At 38.6% G+C, this 26,795-nt stretch overlaps 1 pseudogene; it reads right to left on the bottom strand.

The window, feature by feature from the left end:
• Positions 1 to 26,795, bottom strand: part of LOC134224900 (protein gooseberry-neuro-like) — a 164,554-nt pseudogene that overhangs the window by 84,865 nt on the left and 52,894 nt on the right.

The following is a 26,795-nucleotide window of genomic DNA, read 5'->3' as shown; positions in this document are numbered from 1 at the left end:
ATTCCCCGGTAAGATTCTCAACTATCTTACTGGGTTTAGTTTAATTGCTGTTGGTTTTGCCATCCCATCAAAACTATAAAGAGATTGACAGGCCAACAACGTGTGGAAGCTGATGAAGAGTCCTGACGGTGTGAAACCTCTTAAGTCTTCAATAGGTTTCGATCACCGCTTACTTAATCTTTCGAACTTGAATTGGTTTTTCTCGGTGAAATAAAAACTCACTTTTGATTTTTTTTTTACGTTTCAACCTACTTTGTTTTTTCGGTCATCCTCAGAAACTGTTTAATACAATAAAATAGTCAAAAATAAAAAAGAAAAATACATTACAAACAAATTTACATAATTATATCGCACAAAAAAAAACAATTTACACTTACTATTCCGCCTTGCGTTCGTTTTTATTGGCGGTTAACTTATTTCTAATCAATTAGTCTCAGTCTTACGTAATCTCCCTATGTTCTCTCTCGTGACGTCGTCCAGTGCGTAGTTCGTTTTCTTTTAGTTTGTTAATTAGGTTATTGTATGTGTTTGAGAATCCATCTACGTCACGCTGTAAGTTTACCGTTGAATCTCTGTTTATTTTGATGTGGATTGTTTCAGCTGCTAATCTGCTCCCGATGTTGTTGATTCTCTCTAGTATTCTCGTGTGAGAGAAATCAAATTGATGACCATTTTCCACCGCGTGTTGAGTGAGTCCCGTGGCTGATGCGTTGGTGCGTATGGAGTTTTGGTGTTGTTTGATGCGCTTCTCTAATGTTTGTGACGTTTGTCCAATGTACCTTTTCTGATCACATGCTCCGCACGGAATGCTGTATACCACATTTGTTTGTTTCATTGGTGGTATGGCATCTTTTAGTTTAGTGAAAATGGTATTTTTCACCTTATCACATGGTTTGAAGGAAGCTGTTATGTTGTGGGGTTTCAGTATTTTGCTCACCTTCTCACTCAAACCAGGGATGTATGGGATGGAAATGTAGTTTTTTCTCTCACTTTCCTTGTCCTCATTTCTTAGCGTGTTGTAGAGCAGATGAACTCGCTCTTTCATTGTGCGCTGTATGAGATTCTCCGGGTAGTTGTTATTGCGGAGAATGTCTTTCACGATTCTAATGCTTTCCTCTCGTTGTTCTGCATCGGTTAGCTTTAGTGCACGATCGATTAGGGCGATTGCAGTGTTCACTTTGTGAGTATGTGGACTCTCCGAGTTATAGTCCAGATATCGTCCATCTTGTTGTTTCGGGTACCATATTTTTCTAATTCTCTCACCATCCCTCGTGAGATTGAGATCCAGGAAGAGAAGAGTTTCATTCATTTCCTCTTCTACGGTGAAACTAAGCTTCTCGTCGACGTTGTTGAAATGCTCCACCACTTTTTTCACGTCCTCTTTTCTCCCCACTAGAAAGCAGTCATCTACATATCTGCGAAATATTGGCACTCTAATGTTTTCCCGCTCCAGTTGTGTTATGGCCTCCTGTTCTATCTTTTCCATTATTATGTTTGCTACCACTGGAGACAGGGGGGATCCCATGGGGACACCTGCAGTTTGACCATAAAATTTCCCCTCATATTGGAAGAAGGATGCTTCCAGTACTGTTTTCATAGCATGTTGAAAACTTTCCCACGGAATGGTCGTGTGCTCTTGTAGTTCGTCCCACCTTTCCGCTACTAAGTCGTATATTTTATTAACAGGAACATTGGTATAAAGTGAGACCACATCTAGAGAGTATAAGATGCAGCCATCTGGGACGATCATGCCAGATATTTGTTCGGCGAACTCAAAGCTGTTGCGAACATGGTATTGAGTTTTTCCCACTAACTTTCCCAAAATACCAGATAGGTATTGCGCCATCCGGTATGTTGCCGACCCTATAGTTGATACTACAGGTCGTAATGGTCTGTTAAGTTTATGAATTTTTGGCAAACCATATAGTCTTGGTGCGTGACAGTTGTAGACTTTAAGACGATTTTTTGTTTGTGTTTCAATGTGACCGTCTTTCCACCATTGCTCAATAATAGTATTGAGTTTTTTCAAAATTTTGTTCGTGGGATTATCGTTAAGTGGTTTGTAGGTGCTCGTGTCACTCACCATTTCGGTCATCTTTGCACGATATTCGCTTGCTGCCAGCACGACGGTTTTGTTACCTTTGTCCGCTCTCGTCACGTAAACTTCGGGATTGTCGTTCAGGAATTTTCGGGTCCTTATTATTTCCTTGTGTATCCATTCGTTTTCTTTCGTTTTTGGTTGTCGCTGGTAGTTTACGTAGTTCGACATGATTGTTGACATTTCTCCTCTGATCTCTTCTGCTTCGGGTTTCCTTTTAATTGCAGCTTCCACGTCCGCCACGAATTTAACGTACGGAATCGTTGTTTTGTTTTGAATGTTGAAGTTGGGGCCGAGGAGCAGTGTTCTCTCCACGAAATCGGGTAGCATTATTTCGGTTGTATTCTCAATCCACTCACGATTCTGTCGTTGGTGCGATATTTTCTGTTTCTTCAGCTCGTATATCTTCCTTGTTTCCACAGTTTTCGATTTGAAAAAGGTGTTTTCGGCCCGTTGTGATCAGAAAAGGTACATTGGACAAACGTCACAAACATTAGAGAAGCGCATCAAACAACACCAAAACTCCATACGCACCAACGCATCAGCCACGGGACTCACTCAACACGCGGTGGAAAATGGTCATCAATTTGATTTCTCTCACACGAGAATACTAGAGAGAATCAACAACATCGGGAGCAGATTAGCAGCTGAAACAATCCACATCAAAATAAACAGAGATTCAACGGTAAACTTACAGCGTGACGTAGATGGATTCTCAAACACATACAATAACCTAATTAACAAACTAAAAGAAAACGAACTACGCACTGGACGACGTCACGAGAGAGAACATAGGGAGATTACGTAAGACTGAGACTAATTGATTAGAAATAAGTTAACCGCCAATAAAAACGAACGCAAGGCGGAATAGTAAGTGTAAATTGTTTTTTTTTGTGCGATATAATTATGTAAATTTGTTTGTAATGTATTTTTCTTTTTTATTTTTGACTATTTTATTGTATTAAACAGTTTCTGAGGATGACCGAAAAAACAAAGTAGGTTGAAACGTAAAAAAAAATCAAAAGTGAGTTTTTATTTCACCGAGAAAAACCAATTCAAGTTCGAAAGAAACCTCTTAAGACGAAATTGGTATTCCGACTCAAAGAGGATGAGGCTGGCCGATCCATTGGATATGAACCGCGACCGGTAGTAAAAGGGTTCCTCCAGCAACCTGTAGCCAAGTTGTCAATGGTTCGTGTGGTGTTAGCTGTTGCCATCAATAAGTCGTCTTGACGTCCATATTGGCTTTTCTGCATGGTGTGCTGAAGGAGATTCTCTACACAGAAGTATGTACCCCAAGGCGTAGAAGCAAAAGGAGGTACGATTTGCAGACTTCAGAAATCTCTATATGGCTTGAAACAAGCTCCACGATGCTGGAATGACAGGTTCAATTCAACGTTGCTCAAACTAGGGTTCGGTGGATCTAACCCAGATTATTGCCTTTAAGTTTCTACCACCGAAGGCGACGAGGTTTATCTAGTGCTTTATGTAGATGACCTAATGATAGCCGGAATAAACATACAGGGTGCGGCAGAAAATATTGAGAAAATTGGTTCTATTTTTTCAAATCCCATTTGAACTGCTCCAAGCACTAATATAAATATTTTCGAGTTCAGTTATCATTATAAGGTCCTTGCAAACAAATTTGCTGAATGTGTGCTCTATTTTAATTAATAATAGACGACGCCGGAGCTAAGACACGCCTTTCGAATCTAGTTCTTCGACATCGACTGCCATGTGCATGGTAGGGCTGACGTTAGGGTCTTCACGCAAGGGTGCGTGCTCCAACATACGCCCAATGGTATAATCCAACGGATTAGGATTGGGAATGCTAGGGGCCACACATCTTTCGACCAAAATTTCATGATGTTTTTCAGCCATTGTTGGGTCGCTTGGACGTATGACATGGCACTCCATCGTAGGACATCGTTTTGATCATCAGTGCAATCACTTGGTCCTTAAAAATACCGATGCACATTTCGGTATTGATTTTAAATCTAACAAAAATGAAAACAGGCAGCAGTTTCAAACCATTGGACGCCACCAAGCCAAACATCATGACATCAGCCGGATTGTTTTGGATTTTAAACTTCATTTTCTCAAGAACATCCATAATTTTCTTCGGTGAAACGAACCGGTCCGTGAGATCGTTGGCGTCAGCATCGATGCTTTTCGCGTCGGAGAACAAGATTATATTTTTTTCCTTTTTCAACAAAGAAAGCAATCTTTTTGAACGTCCGTAATCAAGTGGCGTTTCACTCAAACTTTGGAAGATACACGCAAACAAGTCTTCTTTGATGGTTCTCGCATGGATTTCTCAGAAATTTTGACTTCATTGCCAAGTTTTTGAAAGAACGCACCAGGTTGCGAACAATTTCCCCACGAGGCGATTTGATCACGTTTGGTATAGGTGCAAAGCATGGAAGTCCACTTCCCGGGTTCAGCTGCTTAGACCCATCCTGCAGAGACGTTTTAAGGCGATAAATTGCAGCCAAAAGACACCCTAACACCATAGCAATCTCATTCGGCGTCTTCTGGGCAAGCAACAAACCAGTAACAACTTCTTTTGTGTACATTTTCAGAAATTTGCAATAAAATAATTTTTTAATTTAAATTTTTGCAGCATTTGGAAGTAAACATAAACAAATATATTGCTTTTCTCACCGAAGAATAGACTATCGTGCAAATTTATCGAAGTACCAAAACAAATGCTCACACGTCCAATTGTATAGAAATTAGCGAAAACACAATCCAAAACATCATTCTTGCACCTTTTTTCACACCTCAAAAAGCTCTTTCTTGCAGTGGAGACGTCATCCATGTATGGAGAAACTGGTGGGAACATATTTTGGTGGGACAATATTTTTTGCATGGGAGTCGAACACGGCGCAAAATTTGCAATACTTTCATCAGAAATTAGTCCTTAGCTACTCAAATTAACCCAATATTCAAGTTTAAACATTTTCGCATTATTTTCTGCCGCACCCTGTACGGACGATCGAAAAATTGAAGCGCTGCCTCACAAATGGGTTTGAAATGACTGACCTTGGCGAAACAGTTTTTTTTTTGGGTATGCGGTTTGAATTTAACTCGAACCGTACTCAAGTAAAGTTAACTCAAAAGACGGTTGCTTTGAAACTCTTAGAAATAAATCGGTATAGCTGAGTGTAATCCAAGCAAATCCCCTATGTAAAAAGGACTCCAGCTAAGAAGCAAAGGATGTTGTACCTCCCTGCCTTACCGGGAGCTTCTTGGCAGTATGAGGTATCGAATGCTGTGTGTGAAACCTGATTTTTGCAATCCGGTCAGCTGTAAGGGAAGTTTCCAACAAAAACTGACGGATGACCATTGGCAAGCACTAAAACTGAACCTGAAGGGTTCAGCTACCATGGGTCTTCATTTCACAAAAATGAAGATAGAAGATCGTTCGTAGGATACGTGGACGCCGACTGGACTTCCGATGCAGAAGACCGCAGATCAGTTACGGGACTTCTGTTCAAAGATTTTGGATCAACAATATTCTGGGCAAGTCGCAGTTTCCATGTCGTCAAGCGAAGCCGAATATGTTGCACTGAGCGCAGCTGTGTCTGAAGTAATAAGGTTAGCAGGACTTCTGAAAATCGCAACTGCAAAACACCGACGGATCCTGTTCTAATATATGAAGCAAGATTTTTGTTATGTACAGGTTATCCGACTTGTCAATATCCACAACTCAGCCATCTTGGATTTTTGTATGGAATTTATGCTCGTTTGCTTACGTTTTGCACTGAAAATTTATGTTTCCCCCCGCGCTGGTTATTCCCATCTACTGACGAAGTCGGATAACCTGTACATAAAAAAATCTTGATATGAAGATAATTGAGGGTGCAAAAACTGGCAAAAATGCTGAATCAAAGCGAATCGAACACATCGATACCAAGCATCATTTCAACAAAGACCACGTGGCTGCCGGGAACATCAAACCAGAATCAATTACTACTACCGAGATAATACCGAGGAGCAGCAGACCTATTCACCAAATCATTTGACGTTGGACGGTTCCAGTTTCTTCGCAACAAAATTGGAGTCACCGATTGAGTGTGTTGGGTGTGTGGATCAAACAATCGTTGGTCACTAAGGGTGACTACCAGTTGTTCACACCAACTAATAACTACGGAGTATTTTTTCATTCCAATTCAAACCGTTAATCCGTTAGGGGCACACGTTTGAAATAAAGAGCTGTTCCAGATCACAGAAGTTCGTTCCTTTCTTGACTGCAAGGTTCTACGGATGTCAATAGCAGGGTTCTTATAACAGGGTTCACTCACTTCGACAGTAGATGGGAGAGACTAGCGCGGCGGTGAAAAATTCATTCTCAGTACAAAACTTAAACAAACTCGGTGGCTGCCCCATATAAAAATCCAGGATGACTAAATCATGAAATTGGCATACTGCTACACCTGTTTGTATTCACCTTGGTCAATAGGGCACTGCACGGACTGCTTTGTCTCTTTCTCGCTGCAAAGAAATTAGAAAACAACAAGGCCAGTAAACGTCAAAAGTTATGATGAACAAAAGAGAAAGAGAGGTTTCCGTGTAGTGCCCTATAGCTTTTTAGTATGCTGGCATTTCAAATGGCTACTACGATTGAATTCCAAATTAATTTTCATTTTTTCCATTAGTTATTGTCATTTGAATTTTTTTAATTATTTTTATTTTTATTATTAAAATAGTTTACCCAGCAGACGTTGTCCTGCATAGTAGGCAAAAATGGACTACATGCAATGCTTCGAGAAAGACATCCAACGGATTTGGTGCTGCGAACTGCACTATGTGAAGTCATGAATACTGTGAACAATCGTCCGCTCACGCATGTTTCAGATAACCCACAGGACGTTGAACCTCTGACGCCGAACATGCTACTGCTAGGGCGGAACAATTTCATTCAGTTCGACCACGATTTCGATGAGACAGACCTGGACTGTCGTGCTGCTTGTAAGCATTCTTGAAAGGAGGCTTTCATGCATTAATTTTTTGGCAAATAATATAATTTTTGTACGTGTCAAATAAAAATACGTACTTTTGTTAATTAAATTCCGTTTCTCACAACAAATGTACGTGTCAAATAAAACTCAACAACTTATTTGGATCATGTACGATTTCTTTAATATAATTCAAACCTGATTCAAAAAGTAAAAAGCCGAAACCCAGCTTCACAGAACAGAAAAACCAAAATTCCATCAGAATACGTAGTTTTGTGAATTAAAACCCGTTTTTCACAACAAATGTACGTGCCAAATAAAATCCAACAATCCCCATGCATTCTGCAAAGCCCATTCTACTTAATTCAAACTTTATTCTCAAAATCAGGAGCAGAAATTCAGCTTTGCAGAGGAGACAAAACCAAATTTCTATGAAAATACACACTTCTGTGAATTAAAATTCATTTATCTCAAAAACTGGACGTGTTACAGTAAATCTGAATATGTTACCACCGAAAAAAGCCAATAAATTAATTTCGATAAAGTCACGCGGTGATCAAAGCTTTCCTAATTTGAATATGTATCAGAATACAGCGTAAAAAAATCGATTGAGTACACTGAAAATCAAGACAAAATTTTCAAAACGACTTATCTGCTTTTGTAAACAAAGATTTAAAGGACGATTTGACGAATCTGATAGCTCTCCCACGCAAACTAACACCATCAATAGGTAGATGAAGGATTCCGCTACCTGTTGATGGTGTTGGTTTGCGTGGGAGAGCTATCCGATTCGTCAAATCGTCGTATGAATCTTTATTTACAAAAGCAGATAAGTCGTTTTGAAAATTTTGTCTTGAAATGGTTGAGGGGAGCGAAAAAAAAGTTCAACATTGTTGGATAGTGAAATCAGTCATTCGTGTAGAAATAGTGACGGGCTTTAATAGCAAACCGTGTTAAATCATTGTAAAATAGCTATAGTATTAAAATAAATTGTTTTAAAACAAGTGTTGAATGTCTTATTATTGTCCTAAATAACGGAAAAAAAGGTTAGTGACCATACTTCCCCGCTGTTTCGCTACAAGAAGTAGCTAAGACACTCTATGCACTTAACGCACATCTCTACAGAATAAACCATGTAGATAGCAACTTATGGGGGAAGGGTCGTTTGGCCGAAACCCATTTGGCCGAATGCCACTAGGCCGAAACCCATCTAGCCGAAAGTCATTTGGCCGAAAGGGTCATTTGGCGGAAAGGGTCATTTGGTCGAAAGTGTCGTTTGGCCGAAAAGGTCATTTCAAGACTAAATTTTCAAAACGACTTATCTGCTTTTGTAAACAAAGATTCAAACGACGATTTGACGAATCTGATAGCTCTCCCACGCAAACCAACACCATCAACAGGTAGCGGAAACCTTCACCTACCTTTTGGTGGTGTTGGTATGCGTGGGAGAGCTATCAGATTCGTCAAATCGTCGTTTGAATCTTTGTTTACAAAAGCAGATAAGTCGTTTTGAAAAATAGTTTTTATAGTGAGAAGTCTCTTCTTACTTCCAATTTCTCACTTTCAAACGACCTATTCGGCCAAATGTCTTATTCGCCCAAATGACTCTTTCGGCCAAATGACTCTTTCGATCAAATGACCCTTTCGGCCAAACGACCCTTTCGGCCAAATGAACCTTTCGGCCAAATTACCGTTTCGGCTAAACGACCTTTTCGGCCAAATGACCTTTTCGACCTGATGACCTTTTCGCCCAAATGACCGTTTCGGGCAAATGACCCTTTCGTGATCTGTTCGGCTGTTTTTTTTTGGCCAAACGACCCTTTCCCCAACTTATGTAGGTGCGAAGCCGGCTATGATGACATCGATCCCGTAGTTTGGTACTGCTCGGAAAATGACGTTTCCAGAAAGCAACTGATGACCCGAGGTAAGCGACCCTTTCGAAAGATAAGAGATATTTTGCGAGATCGTGATGTGGTCTATATCCCGGCTATCTGAAATAAAAATCTAATACTTTTGTTTCTTCTCTATAGTTTCAAAGTTTTTTGTTTGTTTTGTCTATGCCTTTCTTGGCCATAAAGCTCCGTAGCTCCGCAGGTCATCCGGAAAATACTCCCAGTCGAACCACACCACGAGCACTACGATACGCCCGTGGATACGACACACCGTCCCTGACACCAAATGCTGATATTTCCTGATCCCGAATCCTAAATCCCTATATAGATCCATTGAAATAGTTCAGCTCATAATAAGAATCAACATTCAATTTTTTTTTCAAATTTCAATTTTGGTTTGAAACTTTTAGAGTAAGAAAAATTGCAGTGAGGTGAACTATCTAAAACAATCATGGCATCGAAAAATTTGAAACATATGTACGATATCGTAAAAAGTTTCCTGAGTTTAAGCCCTGAGCCCAATAAGATGCACAGGTCCATTAGAATTGCTCAATGTTGGCTAAATTTGTCGGAAGGTTGGATCAAAAAGTGATTTCTTTTTTATTAGATCTTGAATCGAGCATGCAAAATATCGAACTTCATAGAAATGCATCAACAGTTTGTCATTGCCGCGGGAAACATGTTCCATGGCATTCTTAATAAATGCCATGCATCGTAAACGGTATCTCTGAACCCATCCATAAAAAGTAACAAATCCCGGGCAAAGCCATACCAAAAAATATGTTCTTATCTACTGAGATACATCTAATATTCAAGCTCTAGATAAACTGTTTTCTTAATTCGAAAGTAAGCCTACAAGAGGCATATTTTCGTTATCGATGGAATCCTGACAACGACGCAGATAATTAGAAGCTTTCGTCCAGCTTCGAAAGTTCGACGCAAAATAACAAGCCTTGTCATAGCCGCTACCAGGCAATTAATCATCTTGCGTCGCTTTCGACAGGCACGACCTTGTTCTATTCTACTCTGTCGATTCCGGTTCATCATGGTGGAAAAATTCTGCGAGCGACCTCTAACCCAATTTCCAGAACGGAAAACACAAAGTAGCAGTAACGACCGCACTTACCTCCCAAAATGCCATGGATGCTGTAATCCTTCCGCCCGTCGTCGTCCTTCCGTCCTTCCGTGGTGCCCACTCCGCGCAGTAGCCGGCTGATGGACGAAATGCTCGGTGGGTCCGGAACACCTTCCTGCAATTGAGCGATAAAGAAAGGACATACACACACATAAATTCATTGCGACGGGCAGATTCAATTAACGACGACGTTGAAAATGGCTCAATTTTTGTGCCACCGAGAGCACTGAACAGTGTGGGGGTGGGTGGGAATTCGCTGTGTTCTTATTTCATCCGCCCACTCCCACGAGCAATCTTTTCCATTTGGGATTTGGGATCATGCTTCGGAGAGGCAGGGAATTAATTACGATTTACGATATTTGTTGGGGACTTGGGAACGGAATTACTGTGGAATGACTGTGAAATTGCGCTCTTGTTTGAGCTTCTGTTCTCGACCGGAGTTGTGACTTGATTACGTACACTCGTCAACGACGGCGAGCAAATCGATTTCATTCGGTAACATTAACAACGCTCAAATATAACAGATTCATTTTTTCCTCTGTTTGGATCTCATTAGAAGCGGAAATTTGAAAGCCCGACCCGAAAGTTTCTTACCCCCGCCGAAGGGTGTTAAGACAAAGCTGTGACCGCCAACAGCCGAAAAAGTGTGAACCCTTTCACAGTTTCTAATTAAATTTTCTCACCTTTCAGTTGCGCCTCTTTCGTGCGTGTTTACCGAACTGTTTACCGTGGCAATTATGATTTAACACCGTCGTCGACGGTCGCCACACTCACGCCGCGCCAGATAAACCGGCTTCTGACGAGAGGGAGATATAGGTGTCCGCCTTTGTTTTTTGCTTTGATTTACAGAATGAATCGAGGAAGCAAATGGTCTGAAATGCGTAATGGATTTCAAAAAATGAATGAGACAGCCTTCCGATTATCAATTACCAAGATTTTAAAGAATTATTAAGGTTCTTCTACAAAAATTCCAATAAAATTTGTTACTGACTTACTGGTAGAGAGAATGCATCTTAGCTGACTATTTCAAAATTAGGAATATGTTGGTGAAAGAAAAATAAATTCTGTTGAAACCCTCGACCGAAAGGCATATTTGATCATCCCCCTTTATAGATAGGAACAGGTCCGGTAGTAATCGACATCACTGTAATGGTCATAGCATAAGAGTAACACAGACAAAAAAAATGGAATGACGAGGAAGCTTTCGGGGATGGACGCCGGGTGCCGCCCGCTGCCGTTGCCTTCTATCGAAAACTATACCCCCTAATGATGATAGAAGAAACAGTTTTATGATGTTTGAGAAAATTATACCGCTTTAACACCTCGGCCGAAACGAAGCGGTGCGCAAACATTCGGGTTTTCTTTTTCGGAGTGGATTCTGCTCGGTGTTCATTCAAAGGCTAACGTTGGCGTGAGCTGCTGCTTGGCGGGCTTAATATTTGGTTGAATCGGAGGCTCTAGGTCTGAATGGGGGTAAGAATATGTAGCGATCTAACTTTTCGAGTAGCACATGAAATACCTGGAATTTGTTCATATGTGAAAAAGCAAATATGTTGATTATAGTAGGGAATGAAAAGCTGCAATAATTTCGTAATACAAGAAGTGATGAACTTGGGTGGTTTGGTTCTGTTATATAAGACAACAAATTCGTTGCATGTTGTGGCAGTCGCGGCACCTGGTCAAAGCGCACTAACCCAGTTATGGTGTGGGTGGAACTCTAAACAGACCTAACGCAACGGCCACCCACCGAGCGTCTGTTCACCACTGGTGGAGTGACCCACCAAATAAAATATTTCCTGGAATTAATATATGTATGCAAAATTGTTCTGAGAAAAAAAACAAATTTTTATTAGACGAAAGCTTCACGAGTTATTTTCGAAAGAAAGGATTTTTCTAGAATTTCTTCGCACATATTATTAAAAATTCCAGTAAAAGTTCCTTCTGAAATCCCTTTGCAAATTTTCGGATATCTTTAAGGTTTTTCCTTTTGGCGTTTTTTTTTTCATCCCATAGTTTTGGAAGGGATTTCTTAAGGAATTACTGGAAGCATTTGTTTTACAAAACCCTGAAACAATTTATGATGCTATTTTTTAACAAATGAAAGAGTTCATAATGCAATTTCCTTAGGAATTCCTTAAGCAGTTTTCAAATGAATTCATAAAGATATTTATAAAAGAAATTCTATTAGAAGAATTTTGGAAGGCTTTCCTGAAACAATTTTCTTGAAATAGGTATGTTTTTTGAAGGAATTTCTGTAGGAATTTCAAACAACTTTCTAAAGCAATCTACAAAGAAATACCGAATACCTATGATTTTTCAAAGGATTTTTTAAAAGAATTTTCGAAAAATTCCTAAAAGAATTCTCAAAAAAAATTTAAAAAGGTATTTCCGGAAATAAATTGGAAAATAAATTGAAATTAAAAAAATAATTTGGAAAAATCCTTTAAAAAATTCAAAGAAGGAATTATAAGAAAATTTTGTAAACTCATTCCTCTTACAACTTATTTAAGAAATTTTGTAATACATCCTTTAAAAAATCCTGCGGAAGTTTCTTCATAAATACTTACGGATCGAAGTAAGCATTGCGCGCAGACGGTAGTGTGTTTCATAATGACAGATTTTTTCTATCCGTTTCGGCTGGAAACTTCGTGAATTTGGCTAGTGCTAAGCCGCCATTTAGGTCATAGAGTAGGTCATGTTCTAATTATTGGCTAATTTACGATAACTTTAAAATCAAGTCTTGTTTGCGTGTGCTTCTAATTTTTGTTATGTTCGGATTGTGAGGTTTATGACATTCTGGAATCGAAATCGCTTTCTGTGGAAATAAACGACGCGAGTATCGAATAATCATCCATCCGGCCGGGAGTGAAGTGAAAGCCATTTTTGAGTTCTATAATGAATCCCAGACACTCCATACACATCAGCTTCAAATCAGGTGGCTTCTTTGAATGCGCTAAGAAGTAACATCGATTTTACGGTTCTAATTTGGTGAGATCTATTTGGTTAGGCTGACCATACGTACGGCATTAAAATTTGGCCAATTTCATCAGTGGATTGGACGGAATTAGTAACTAATTAGACAAGTATTTCCTAAAAATCAGGATACGCCTCTACGTCAATAAAATGAAGCGCAGGTACAGACATTCTTAATTTTCAGATTAAGTTCATTTTCGATTATTTTTTTCGAATCTTCTGAGGTAGTTTTTTATTCAAATCTGATTTACCACATTTTTTTTTTCAATGATACTTTTCGTTTACATTAAGAATCATTTAAAGTCTTTCTGAATATTTCGAAATCATCCACTATAAAAAAACGACTGCATAAAAATTAATTTATAAAATAACTGAAAAAAATCCAGTTAGCTTAAGGCAGCTTCAAACCAAGAGAAAATTTGGTCGTATCGAAAGTTAAATTTAAGGTCCTCATGTACCTTATGACTAGATTATGCATTAGGAACTTGTCTACAAATTTTGCTCCCAAGTGTTTGGACTTAATTTATGCGACTCCGTTTAAAATACAACCCGGCGGAGATCTACGAGAGTCCGAGCCGTGAACTAGACTATAAATTGGCATGAATTTCTTTTACTTTTCACGACGAAATTGCATGAGTCCCGTTTTTTTTAGAGCACATTAACAAAATCAATGAACAAGATTCCCGAGGTGTGATGCTAGTTTTAGCGTCATTAAAATCAATTTCGATCGATTAGACATTTATTCTCATGCGCCATCCATGTTCATGGAAATAATTAAAATTACATTTTATTAATGCTCCTTCGTATTTGAGATCCTTGTTATTGCAGATTTTTTCCCACATATACTCATGATATCCCTTACATGGGAAATCAATAATTCTAACGCTCTTTCCGCATTTGTCTTTTGAATTTTCTCCCAAAATTATTTTTCTTGGGGTCGATTTCTTCACCTCCGCTTAGGGCTTAAACCATGTTAAAGCGTATGCGCCAGCACCGCTCAAGAGTTAAGGTGATTATACAATTAAGCCATGTGGTGAATTTTAAATTCATTACACGGTTATCTACTCCTATTGTCAAAAGTTCAAATCTAGCGCAATAATTTTCGTACAATGCTGAAATTAAAGTCGATTGTTTAGCATAAGTAAGCAAACGATCTACGGATGCTTCATCATCATGTGCGTTGTGATTCACTCAATTCGTGATCTTAAAAAATCACTAGAACAAGCATGTGGTTTACAACATGGTCGATTTGTGACTTTGTAGTATAACCACCTTGAGCGGAGGTGAAGAAATTGGCCATCAACCTTCTAATGCCCAGGCAGGGTACTTTGAACAGGGTTTTTATTTCAATTGTTCAGAATTGGAAAAGTTTTTGATATTGGTCAATAATAAAATCGTATATCTAAGAGTAGATTAAAATAAAATTTCAAAATCCCACTTTTTTTTTAAATATTGAATGATGTGCAATTTTCTGTTCTTTCGTGCTTTTGTTCGCATCCCTTTGAAGAGTGAAATATTTGTAGTTTAGTGTTTTTCATAACTTAATACAACCGAAAGTTATTATGGTGAATGATCAACTCTACAATATTTCTAATTTCTTAAACGGAAAATGAAAATTAAGCCCATTGCTAAAAACCTCTTTAATAAAGATACAAAAAAGCCCATAAATTTTAAAATTCCACAGCTCTTGAATTTTAACACATGTCCCGTTTTGTAAGCGCGTTTGTCCCGTTTTTTCACCGAAATGATCTGGTCATCCTATATTTGGTTCATACTTATACTGTAGAAGTGTTCTTACACAATTTCTGTGGGAATACTTTTTGAAAGAAGCTCCTTTGGAAAATCCTTAAGGATTTCCCATTTCATTCATTAAATAATTTTCCTGATGAATTCTTTCCACAAAATTTCCAGAATAATTTCTGTAGGAAATTTACATTGTTTTACTGAAAAAAAATCTTGTTTGATTTTTTCATAGGCACGCACTATGCTCAAAGAAGAAGGGAGCGATCGAAAGAAATGAAGAATAGAATCGAAAGGTATCGCATGCAAGCGACAAGTATTCAATTTTTATTTGATAGAAGGTGGGACCATCCTTAGCCGTGCGGTAAGACGCGCGGCTACAAAGCAAGACCATGCTGAGGGTGGCTGGGTTCGATTCCCGGTGCCGGTCTAGGCAATTTTCGGATTGGAAATTGTCTCGACTTCCCTGGGCCTCATGATATACGAATGCAAAAATGGTAACCTGGCTTAGAAACCTCGCAGTTAATAACTGTGGAAGTGCTTAAGGAACATTAAGCTGCGAGGCGGCTCTATCACAGTGTGGGGATGTAATGCCAATAAGAAGAAGAAGAAGAAGGTGAAAGTATGCAGAGGACCGTCAAAGAGCAATATTAATTGAAATCGTTGTTAATTTGCCTAACGTTAGGCACTTCCTTTAGCAATACTTTCAGAACTTCTTCAAGATACATATTCCATTCCCTCGGTTCCCGTGATTCCACCGGAATTCTCTTCAGGAATTTGTGAACGAATTCCTAAAAAAACTTCCGAAATTCGTTGGACATTTCTCGAAGAATGCTAGGATTCTTTCCACAAATTATGAGGAAATGACTTCAGGCATAGATCCAGAATTTTTTTTGGAAATGCATCAAGATATTTCTTCAAAAAAAATCTATAGGAAAACCTTGGAAAATAATTCAAGAATACTTGCCTTTTAAGAATTTCTTCGGATATTGATTCCGAGATTTTTTCGAAAATTCCTTCGGAATTTCCTCTAAAAATTCCATCAAAATTTCTTTAACCTTCCTAATGCATTAGAAAAAAGTTACACAATGTGCAAGATTTCGTCACGATCACAAAAGCTCAAATTTTAACCGATTTTCGATCTTTAGACACCAAACGAAAGCTGTAAGTTCCTAGAATAAGCCCATGATTCATCCAAATTGACATCTCTTGTCCCCGGGGAACACGTACTAAAGATGTACTGCTTGAGCTTCTCAATTTGGCTCCTAATTTTCGAGTTTCGTGCTATTAAACATTAAATTGCTTGCAAATATATGCTCTGATAATCCCAACTGTGTCAGCTATCTTGTATACGCCATTTCTGGGAAATTCTATTCTTCGAGCGGTCATCGGAAGGTCCTCTGGAAGAAGTTCATCTCAGAGCTATGCGATTTTTTCGTAACCATTCATTCTGGCGAATTGTGAGTGCAATCAAAAGTAAAAGTCTTTTGTGACCCCCAAAGGCTCCCGAAATGGCCTTTTATAAGATCCGGAACATTTGTAATAGTTCATTCCAGAGCTTCGTCATTTTTTCGGCATCATCCATTCTGGCAAAATGCGAGCGCAACCAATAATGAAAGACTTCTGTGTCCTCCACATGCTCCAGAAACGGTTCTCCGGAAGATACGGAACATCGTGAAAGTGGCCAATTCCAAAATTTCATCTGAGAGATTCGTTTTATTTTGTTATCATCCATTCTGACGAATTATGGATGTAATCAATAGTGAAAGTATTCCGTGACCCTAAAAAGCTCCCGAAAGATACGTAATACGTAAAAATGGGTGATTTCCAAAATACATTCAAGAGCTTCGCGATTTCTACATAACCAATCATACCGGCGAAATGTCTGTGCAGTCATTTGTGGAATTCTTCTGCTACCCGCAATTGCTATTTTATTCGTAACCATTCATCCCTAAAAGTTTATCCCAGGGCTGCGCATTTTTGTTAGCATTCACGCAGTAACGGTGAATCATATGTGGAGTTAATAGTCCTCTGTGAGCTACCAAAAGTTAATCAAAATCGTTTTTTTTAGAAAATATTGTTAACGGCATGTTACGTCTGCAATCGACAGAAAAGGCCTCTTCCATCGCCAAATAATTCTCCGGGAAATTTGTGGCATCCGCTAGAATGATTAATTCCAGAAGTTTATCCCAGCGCTCCACTTTTTATTTCGAAACCGTCCACAGCGGGAAAGTAATTGTGCAATCAAAAGTGGGAATTTTCTGTGACGTCTGAATGTTCACTAAACGGTCCTCCGGGAGATCAGGAATATCAGTGAAAATGGTCAATTCCAAAAGTGCATCCCACAGTTTTGCTAATTTTCGCTTTCATTCATATGGGTGGATTATGTATCCAATCAATAGTAAAAGTCCTCCAATGACGATAATAAAAGTCAAGTCAAGTGCGGGCACTGAAGACGGCGTGGCGATGTTTCTACTTGAATTCCTCGTAAGCTTCTCCAGAAGCTCCTCTGAAAGTTCGTCCAGAAGTTCCTCCGGTAATCCCTTCGGAAGTTCATCAAGTAATTCCTCGGAAAGTTTCTGAGGAATTCCTCTAAAAGTTCTTCCAAGAATTCATCCGGAAGTTCCTCCGCAAAATCCTCCTGAAGTTCAACAAGTAATTCCTTGGTAAGTTCCTAATGGCATTCCTCCGAGTATTTTTCTGAAAGTTGCTCCGGAGACTCCTCAGAAATTTCTTCCGGAAGTTTCTTCAGAAGTTCTAATAAGGAAATATTTCCAGGAATTCCTCCAGAAGTTCCTCTGGGGATTCACGAAGCTTAGGGATGAATTTTTGGGATTGGCCATTTTACGGATATTCCGGATCTTCAGGAGGACCGTATTTGGGATATTTGGAGACTTTCATTATTGATTGCTTCCACAGTTCGCCAGGAAGGATCGTTACGAAAAAATCGCGAAACTCCGGGATGAACTTTTGGATTTGGCCACTTTTTCCGATGTTCCAGATCTTCCGAAAGACCGTTTCTGGGACATATGAAGGTCAGAGAGAGACTTTCACTATTGATTGCACCACCCATTCGACAAGATGGATTGTTACGAAAAAAATCAAAGCTCTGGGATGAATTTTTGGAATTCCAGAGGGCTTTCCGATAACCGCTCGAGGGATGGAATTGCCAAGAAATGGCGTATACAAGATAGCTAATACAGTTGGGATTATCAAAGCACATATTTGCAAGCAATTTTATGTTTGATAACACGAAACTCGAAATTTTTTAGCCAAATTGAGAAGCTCTAAGGGACTAGAGAGGTCAATATTAATGAATCACCCCATGGGCTTTGTTGCGCTTTATATCGCATCTTCAATTTGAATTAATATGCCAAAAAAACTTTAGCACCCCTAGAACAAGCTTCATAGCTGTGACATTAAACATACACCGATAGTTGTTATGTGAGGAGGTATCTGAACAATTGAGCTCTGTTATTCTAACACCGAATATGTAAGTGAAAATCAAATCTGTATATTTATGTAAATATTATATTCAATAAACATTTTATAACAGCTTTGTAGCTGACCATTGACAAATTAATTTGACTGTCTGTTGAAAAAATCGGCGAATTCTGGAACCTTCCACAACAGGCTTATTCCACGAACCTTTTATTACCAGACTAAAACTACATAAAAGTCTTCTCCATTCGGTCCATGGCTGCACTTTGCCAACCACGCAGTCTGCGGAGGGTCCGCAAATCGTCCTCCACCTGATCGATCCACCTTGCCCGCTGTGCACCTTGCCTTCTTGTTCCCGTCGGATCGTTGTCGAGAACCATTTTCACCGGATTACTGTCCGACATTCTGGCTACGTGCTCGGCCCACCGCAGTCTTCCGAATAGGTTATTTGGCCGAATACGACATTTGACTGAATATGACGTCCCACTTCTCACTCTTTATCTTCCACTTCCCGCTGTAGAAAGTGAGAAGCGCGAAGTAAGTAGTGAGACGTCTCACTACCTCTTCACACTACTCACTTTTCACAGTGAGAAGTGAGACGTCTCACTTTCACACCTCATTTCTCACTTTTCAACTGACCTATTCGGCCAAATAACATGTTCGGTCAAATAAATCAAAGCATTTGTCCGGCAGAAGGCAAAAAGAAGAAATAATGCATTCTTTAAATTAACGCGTTTGTCCGGTATAAGGCGAGCAAAGGAAACGATGCCTTCTTTAAATCAATGCGTCTGTCTGATATAAGGCAAAAATAAGACAGAATGCCTTCATTAATTGAATGCAATTACCCGGTATAAAATGAACAGAGATGATGCCTTCTTCAAATAAACGCAACTGCTCGGTATCAGGCAAAAATAAATAAAATTATGACCTCTTTGGATGAACGCAATTGCCTGACATGATGCTCAACTAAATTTACAAAAAATCTCTTAATATTGGAACGAGAAAAATGGTAATCAAACCCACCTTGCTGAACGCACGTTACAATTCAAGTAAAGATCTATAGTACGAGAAAGCTCACGCTTCTCATTCAATGTGTCCATGATCTAGCCTAAATTTGCTCGTGGATTATTCGTGGCACATTGGTCGTACCGAGGTACTGAGGATTGCTCCATGGCAAATGGCGGAAAACGAATCAAACAAACCTTCGTTGAACAATTTCAATCTTTTTGGCACCGTTCAAATAATGTGCATTCTAAACTGCAGAACGAATCAATCGATTCGTAAATTTTTGCTTAACTCTATTCTGCGGCTTTATCTATTTCGTACGACATTATCCTTTCGCAGTGCACTATTTCGAATGTTCTGTCCAATCGAGTCGAATATGTTCTGTCAAAAGGGATGCAAAGAGAGAGGGACTCATAGATAGATAGTTGATTTAAAAATCAAAATTGCGTTCAATAGCTTTGCAAAGGAATTATTGTTGTTGAGCAGTAGGGTAGTAAGCTAATTCCCGTCGTAGTTGGCACTGCTTGGTTTCAAATCTAGTTTGAACGCTAGTCCAACTACTGGCTCCTGTGGAGGGTCAGCAAATCGTTTACTACCTGATCGATCCACCTTGCTCGCTGCGTACCTCGCCTTCGTTCATTTTATTTATTTCATTTATTTACTTGTCATAAGACGAGTTTGTACAATCCCATTTAACTCAATCACTTAATTGTACCTTGACAGATACGTATTTCGACCTCAACAGTAAGGTCGAAATACGTATCTGTCAAGGTACAATTAAGTGGTGGAATTAAATGGGATTGTACAAACTCGTCTTATGACAAGTGAAGACATTCCACTAAAAAGCTCAAAATAATTTTCTTAACAAAATGTCATTTATTTAGTCTACATCTAAACAGATAACACTGAATCAACAATTGGACGCCACAATACACGGTTCGAGGCTGCATCTCTCCATCCTCGAATACGCCCCACCTCGTCTTCGTGTGCCATTCGAGAATCATTTTCACCGGATTACTTTCCCACATTCTGGATACGGCCCATCGAGTTTTTCTCAAAAGTAAGAAATTTTCTAGAAAAAAATAAGCAAATGCACGAACGCCACAAATAACCAAACACAAACCGCGTGCGTAAAAAGCGACCCCAGTGTACCTATCTCGAAGTCACAAATCATGACGAGGCAATCAGAGCACTCGCGATGCACACCTCTTTCGACGGAGCACCAAACACCTGAGGCAAGATCTAAATTCCTCTAATAAACTTCAACAAACAAATGACTTCAACACCTAACCCAACCGACAGACTTTTGTTTCGTTGTGATCGATCCTTCACTATGGCTGTCTGTCTTCGGTTTCGGCACTGAATCAAAGGACCAGATACGATCGAAGATCAGAACACTCACACTCTTCTTTGATGACTCTTGATTCTGGTTTTGATTTTTGGTTCAACCTGTTACTGCTAGGAGGCTGTTGTCGGTCGTTGATTTCATCAATCAGTTTGAAATCGACCGCAGTACAGATTGGGATGTTTTTGTTGCATCGACATCCATTAGAAGACGAGTCGAAGGAGAAACAGAAATTGGACGGCCAAACACTTGATTTAGAAAGCGATGCGGGACGGGGTGCAGCGAATGCAAGGTGCTATCAAGGTAATCATTTAATTAACTTGAATCTGGCAATAATTTACAACAGGATGATGATTTTTTGATTTTGTTATGACATGGTATCTTTTTGATGCTACAATCTAAAAAAAATGTAATTGTATATCTCCTATTCAAATGTTAATGCGCAACAACATTTAAAATTGGTATTAAAGTAAATTAATTAATTTATTTTTCACTACAATATCAACGCTTGCATCAAACATCCAATTTATGTTATTCCTTATAATGCACACTCCACTCCTGATGCCGGTCACTAAATATTGCTTCAAACATCTGCCGCCTCACCAGTCAGCTAATCCATCCACAAAGCTCATAATGACTTCCTAAAAGGATAATGATACCTTTGTGGCCGAGCGGCATCCCGACGGCAGTGATTGACGTGTTGAAAAGGTGACCCCGTAATCATTTCATCAGCTACAAACTACTCTCCGACTATGAAACAGGTGATCAATTTTCTCCGTCGCACTGCCCGCGCCCGTGCCGCGGCAAGCTTGGTCACAGTTTACCAAACCGATTTCCACATGTGCGAGTCCCGTTCGTGGAAATTGACACCACATCAGCATTATCATCATCATTATTAATGTCGAGCCCGGCAAGAACTAATTCAAGGAACGGAATTGTCGACGGGAAACGCGTGGTCGTTGGACTGCGCGTGAAAAGCCTGATGACCGAAACTGTTCCGCCCATTATCGCTTCAAAGAACGCCACTCCGGTCGAGTTCACTCGGCCAAAAGGGGCTAGCAGCGAACGCAGTGGCGAGCTTTTTGTAATAATGAAGGGATTTTTTTTATTCATTTTTATCAGAATAATACCAAAGAGACCTCAACAATACAAAAAATTTGGACAAACCCAGTCGTGGAAGGCCTTCCCGAGAATGTCAACCTTACCGAAGCCGAGAGCATCTTATCCAAAACCTTTTAGCAGACATATTGTCACTATTAATGGATTCCAATTAATTTGTCTAGCGAAGCTTAATATTTAGGACTTCTGTTCGATCAAAAATTAACTTTCAAAAATCACATTGAAGGCATTCTAATCTAATCTAATCTAATCGAACCCAAACGCATCCAGTACAAAGAAAGCATCCTGGAAAATCATTGAGTTAGATGATGCCCAATATTTTTTTTGGCAATATTGAGGCTCACAGCATACCAGTGGTATGACATAAACTTCAAAGCGGCCAGGCCCACTGCGTTGTGTTTGCCGCAGAGATGATTCTTCAAGATGTATCGTGTTCAAGTAGTCACTTTAACATGATACGTATCACGAATCTACAGGGGTTGAAGGATGCGTGGACATACCGTACCATACGCACCGCGTTCTTTTTAAGTTCTTATTTTGGTAGTTGTATATAAATATGTAGTCGCTCGGCATCTGTCGTATACGACGCATGCGACTACAGATGTGCTCTGCCGGAATTATTAGTTGGAGGTGTGCATGATGAAAGCGGGTCGCAATTCTCGTTACGTTCGGGTGTTTGACCTGCCACCGGAGATAACAGACAACGGACTGACAGTGGTTCTCAACCAGTTCGGAAAAGTTCATCGTACAATTAGAGAAAAGTTTCCTCCTCACCTGGGTTTGGACCATGTCTACACTGGTGTTAGGGGTGTATATATGGAAATTGCGAAGGAAATCCCTCCGTCGATTGAAGTTAACTTCCGAAAAGTAAAAGTTTTCCATGACGGTTTGAGGAACACATGCTTTTTATGTCAAGCTACAGGGCATCGTCAAAACATTTGCCCTTCGAGGAAAAATCGGGACCCACAACACGGAATCACCATTCTACCATCGGAAATTGCAGAAGAAGCGAAAACATCGGAAATTGTAGAAAAAGCGGAAGTAATGGAAGGGGAAATCATTGAAGTAGAGGAAGAAATTGTTGGAGACCATCAAGAGGAAGAAAGTCAGATGCAGGAAATAATAGAGATGCCAGAAAAGCAGAGATCGGATATTGACGACAAGTATATCGAAAGAACGTTCGGAATTCCAAACTGTTCGCAGCTGGTCAATAACTTCAAGGTAGTCATGAAGGAAAAAACACGAAAGCTAGAGGCAAGCCAGCATCGGGCACAATTTGCTTCTTCTGGATCCACCGAGCGAGCACCACCGAGAAAGAGCTCTCGAAAGACCGCTAGATGATGCTTTTTTATTGTTAAAATAACCACTTTGTGTTATTTAAATTGTTTTTGGCTCCGTTAAGTTTTGAGAAAACGCCTGAGCCTTAATAAACAAATTTATAAAAAAATGTAGTGAAATGAATAACATTATAATAATAAATTATATTAAATTTTATATATATATATATATATATATATATATATATATATATATATATATATATATATATATATATATATATATATATATATATATATATATATATATATATATATATATATATATTTGTAGAATATAACATCAACTAGGAGCCGAAGTTAACTCGGGATGTACATCTCTTGTAGAAGAAGCTGGAAATTGTAAAAAATTTAATTATTATTTAGAATGTTATGAGTATCAGATAGCAGGTCATGTGCCAGGACGTCGTCTGCATAAAGGTTACATGGCAGGTTGTGAAGCTTTCATTCCTGTGATGTTTTGTAGCGTACTATGAAAATGTTAAATCATGAAAATTTGAAGGTACATAATACAATCATATAAATATGTAAAAGCATGATAATATTAAAATTTTATAATATGAAAATAAGAAACATAAAAATATAATGTAATAAGAGAATAACAATTGCTATATGAAAATATAATAATATGAAAACATGAAATTGAAAAATGAAGATACAAAAATATGAGAATACGAAAATATTGAAAATTTTAAATATAAAAAGTGATAAAAAAGAATAAAATATGGAATGACAATATGAAGATCTGAAAATAAAAAATATTAAAACACAAAAATATATAACATGGAAATATGAAAGTATAAAAACATATGAAACGAAAACATGAAAATATAGAAATATGTAAATATGCAAATTATATATGAAAATTCAAAATATATGAAATATATGAAAAAACAAAAGATTAAAATATGGAACTTGAAATTTAAAAAAACAAAAGTATAAAAATATGATCATGTACAAGATTAACAAATTTGAAGCATGAAAATATAAAAATATAAAAGCATTATAATGTGAGCATATAAAAGTATTAAAATAGCAAAAATATAAGAATGTGGAAAACATAAAAATATTATAATTTGAAAGTGTAATACCATAAAATTATAAAAATATGACCAGGGACGGGAATGGTTGACATTTTTTTTTACCATTCTTTCTTCTATGCAAAAAAAAAAACAAAACCACGGCAGCCACAGCAGCAGCCACGCCAAGCAGACGACAGTCAGCACATGCTTTTACCATTTTCTCTCCCCACAATTAATGTTTTCGTACAATAATTTCACAGCGTATAACCGTTTTTGGTGGGAAATATTCATTTCATTACTACTTGCTTGATTTAGAGACAAGAACGAATAAATCAGTACCTACGGATAGCACTCCTTCTAGGCGCCACAGGTTATTGAACTCGATTCTGTGCTGTTTGCGCTGCGCACGAGCCGAAACAAAAAATCTCACGCAAATGTTGACCGCGCGCCGGCACGACTCTAACGTAGCAGCAAGCAAACAGTTTGCTTCATCGGAAAAATAAATGTCACGATGTCGCGTACATTTTTTTTGGCAAACTGTTTCGGCTTGTTTGGCGCAAGAAATTTAACTGAAAAAAAGATAAACATTCGCATAATCAAAGTGTTTTAATGTACATTTCCCAACACTGAATATGACAATACAAAAATACAAAATATAAAAGTTTAAAAATATTAAAACAATAAATCGGGACCGCTTTGCGATTTGGGCGTAACTTATTTTGTAAACAAACATTGTTTCATGGATTAAGCAGAATGCAAGCGATTTTCCCCAAAACTAGTTCCCCCATCTGATAGAGGAAAGCCTACTCTGCCGAATACATACCGTGGCTTTCTCGGGAAATGCCTCCTGGAGCAGGAATTCGCCTTCCAATGTTTGTTTACAAAATAAGTTACGCCCAAATCGCAAAGCGGTCCCGAAATATCAAATAAGAAGGTGTAATGTTAAATTTAAAGAAATATAAAAATATGATAATATAAAAACATAATAAAATAAAAATTTTAATACAGAAAAATAATATACATAAAAGTGTAAGATTTAGAAGGTACTAGTCGACCCGGCAGACGTTGTCCTGCATAGTAGGCGAGAATGTGCGTTCCGAACTGCCCATGCAAAGTTCATAGGAATCACAATTTTAGTTTTTCACGATTTGCTCAACTTTACTCGTAATTTTCGCATTAGGAAATATCATATAAACCCGTCGGAAACTATAATGAATGTTTCTGCTGAAGAAATGAAAAAAATCCATCCAGCCGTTTTCGAGTTATGCGGATACGAACACAGACCATTTCATTTTTATATATAAGATAAAATACGTAACTAAAAAAATATACAATGTAAAAATGTAAAATAATAAAAATATGGAAACTTAAAAAAATAAAATGTAAAAATATGAAAAATAAGCATAATAAAATACGGAAAATAAATAAACTACTAGAAATTATTTCGTGGACTGGAAACTAGTGATACTCATGTTTCCTTTGAAATCTCTGTCCAGATTGCTATCAGAAATCAAGGTGGGTGTAGTCCTTAATTTCAATCTATGACAAAAATGACAAAAGCATTAGAACAACTATTCATAGCCACGCTTATCTGTACCGTCACTAGGGAGAGAAGGAATAAATACCACGGAGTTGGATATTGGGAAGATATTCGTTGGGTCAGGATGTGCCTGTACCTGGCAATGTATGACCATGGTAGAACTTACCCCGTAACACACTACGAAGAGGTATCTACCCAGTGTTACGGGTTTCAAAAATCACATTAAAGGCATTCAAGCCAATTGTAACAAATATATTAAGTGTCTATTCCAAAAAGAAAATCAAAACTTTTTCTTAAGAACAAATTTTTGATTTACAATATGCCGCGAATATTTACAACACCTACACATCATCTATTTATCGATTTCAAAGCCGCATATGACACGATCGATGGAGACCAGCTATGGCAACTAATACACGAACACGGATTTCCGGATAAACTGATCCGTTTAATCATGTAGACGATGGATCGGGTGATGTGCGTTGTTCGAGTTTCAGGGGCATTCTCGAGTCCCATCGAAACCCGCAGAGGGTTTCGTGCCTGTCATTCAACATCACTTTGAAAGGAGCAATACGAAGGTCAGAGATTGACACGAATGGTACGATTTTCACGAAGTCCGTCCAGTTATTTGGTTTCGCCGACGACATAGATATTATGGAACGTATGTGACTTTGAGAAGATGGAGGCAGCCATTTTTTAAGACTGAAGAGCGAAGCTAACCGGTTTGGACTAGTCATCATAAACGTCAAAGGGAAACGGTCGTTTAGCCAAACCCCCTTTGACTGAATGCCACCAGACCGAACAAACCATTGGGCCGAAACCCATCTAGTCGGAATTCATTTGGTCAAACGGGACATATGGCTGAATAGGTCATATGACCGAATAGGTTATTCTGCCGAACAAGTCATTCGGCCGAATATGTATTTTCCCCAATAGGTAATTTGATGTCTCACCTCTCACTACTGAATCATAATTTCTCACTTCTCACTGAAAAAATGAGAATAGGTCAATTGGGCGAATAGATCGTTTGGCCGAATAGATCATTTAGTCGAATAGGTCATTTGGCCGACCCTAGCAGCACACATATTCCACATAGGTTACTGCAACTTATATGTGACCAGATTTAGTCGCATTCAAATTGCTGCAATCAGATTTGCCTGACTTGTGCTGCTAGGGGAATATGTCAT

This window comes from Armigeres subalbatus, chromosome 3 (genome assembly GCF_024139115.2).
Source record: "Armigeres subalbatus isolate Guangzhou_Male chromosome 3, GZ_Asu_2, whole genome shotgun sequence".
Classification (NCBI taxonomy): Eukaryota; Metazoa; Arthropoda; class Insecta; order Diptera; family Culicidae; genus Armigeres; species Armigeres subalbatus.
The sequence above is the reverse complement of the archived record's forward strand: the minus strand, read 5'-3'. Positions and strand labels throughout refer to the sequence as shown.